This window comes from Buceros rhinoceros, unplaced genomic scaffold, assembly GCF_000710305.1.
Source record: "Buceros rhinoceros silvestris isolate BGI_N320 unplaced genomic scaffold, ASM71030v1 scaffold21178, whole genome shotgun sequence".
Taxonomy (NCBI): Eukaryota; Metazoa; Chordata; class Aves; order Bucerotiformes; family Bucerotidae; genus Buceros; species Buceros rhinoceros.
The window spans coordinates 15,117-16,935 of NW_010428945.1; the positions used below are offsets into that span (position 1 = coordinate 15,117).

The window sequence follows — 1,819 nt, forward strand, 5'->3', positions numbered from 1 at the left end:
AGGGGCGGCGAGCACTGAAAGCCGCGGCCATCTGCTGCTCAGCCCGGCCAAGCACGCGCCCACCCGGAGGAGAATGCATTCCTGGGACCCCCGCTCCGGCACGTGGCCCACCGACGTGTGTGACCCGCGTCCAGCTGTAGCGGGGCCGGGGGAACAATGCCCTGCCCGACACGGGGATGCGCCGGCCCCTCTTTGTCCTCCCGCCGCACAAAGGGACCCCCCGACCCTCCGCAGCGAGGCCCTGGCACGGGGAGGAAGGTCACACGAGCTCACCGGGGTCGGTGGCAGTGGGTTTCCAGCCCACAGCCCCCCCACTGTATCGAGCCTCTTGAGGCTGTTGGGATTCATGGAGTTACTGTGCGCTGGGCTTTGGGGTCCTTGAGGTTTTGAGGCAAGTCCTTGAGGTGAGAGGATCTGGTGCTGAAAGGTTTGGATCTGATTCTATATCGAAATATATACGTTGCTTACGTGAAAAGACTGGGACGTAGCAGTGGAGCCCTCTTTGAGCCCAGATTCCCCGTGGCAGTCCCCTCCAAGGACAAGGACGAGTGGCTGCAGGGTGGTGGCTTTGTCCCTCCTCGAACACAAAGTGGTGTGTGTGCAGGCGCTTACGGGCTGGGCTGTGTCACTCACGCAGCTTTGGGGAGCACGGGCTGTCTTCTGCCTTTGGTGGTAGTTTGACGGTACCTGTTGCCTCAGCTGCTGCTTTTTGTGTGCTCGCCCTGCTGGTTAATCAGGCAAACTGGGAATCTGCCCTGTTAACACCGCGACGGTGGCGCTGGTGGGACAGCACTCGTTTGGGTCAAAATCTGCCGCTTTCTGCTGCAATACTTCACTCGTTCTTGGTGTTGTCCCGAGCTGCTGGTTCCAGCCCTTTCCCCCTTTCCCCTGAGGCTCTCCCCAGTTCCTGCCCTGTGACCGGCCCCAAAGGCAGAGGGGATGCAGAGAAGCCCACCAGCCCCTCGAGATGCTGCAGCAGCAGCGAACGGCCCCTGCCTGGTCCGGCAGATGAAACGGGAGCAAGCGGCAGGGCGGAAAAAAAAAACTCCAGTGACCTAATCCGGTTTCCACAGTAACGTTGTAGATTAATGGCTTTTAACTGTAATCTGAATGAGACGTGTTGAACTTTTATACGATGATTTAGAGCCTCTTTATGTCCTGGGTGACTTTGACTTCAAATCCATCCGTCACATGCGCGCAGAAGCATCCACTTGTGACAGCGGCGAAGCAACATCTGCCGATGCTGCTGCTAAAGCTGGGGTTAATATCGCTGAGCATCGCCTGTGAGTAAATACCCTCGGCGGGTACAAGGGTGCTACAGGCAGGACAGTGTGTAGTACATGAGGAAATCATTTCAAACAACGTACTTCTGCCCGGCTCCCGGTGCCGCCTGGTGTGGAACTGCCGCAGAGGAGGCAGGATGGCTTAAGACCAGCAAAGAGCATGTTTGTTTTTCTCTAGCTCAGCGGAGAGCTCGTTGGCAGCACGGCTCCGTCTTCTGACCTGTAGCCGTGGCTAGCAGAGGTGTTTCGCAGCAGGCTCGGCCAAGGGCAGGCTGTTGGCCCTCGAGCTCTGCAGGCAGATGGGAGCCCCTTGTCAAAAGGGAAAGAATAAAGCAGGGAAAGCTTCATTTCCCACATTGCACGTGCTCTGGGAGCAGATGTCATAGGATTCCAGACTGGTTTGGGTTAAAGGGACCCTCCAAGCTCACCCAGCGCAACCCCCTGCAGGGAGCAGGGCCATCTGCCCCCAGAGCAGGGGGCTCAGAGCCCCAAGGGCCAACCTGACCTGCCAGGGGGCCAGCCATGGGGCTTAGGTG

The 1,819-nt window shown here is 58.6% G+C and overlaps 1 protein-coding gene across 1 annotated transcript in view; it reads left to right on the plus strand.

Annotated features, from left to right (window-relative positions):
• The window catches only part of NIN (ninein (GSK3B interacting protein)), a gene marked incomplete at both ends in the record, with an annotated part of 37,550 nt that overhangs the window by 11,505 nt on the left and 24,226 nt on the right, over window positions 1-1,819 (plus strand). The gene's annotated exons all lie outside the window — the stretch shown is intronic.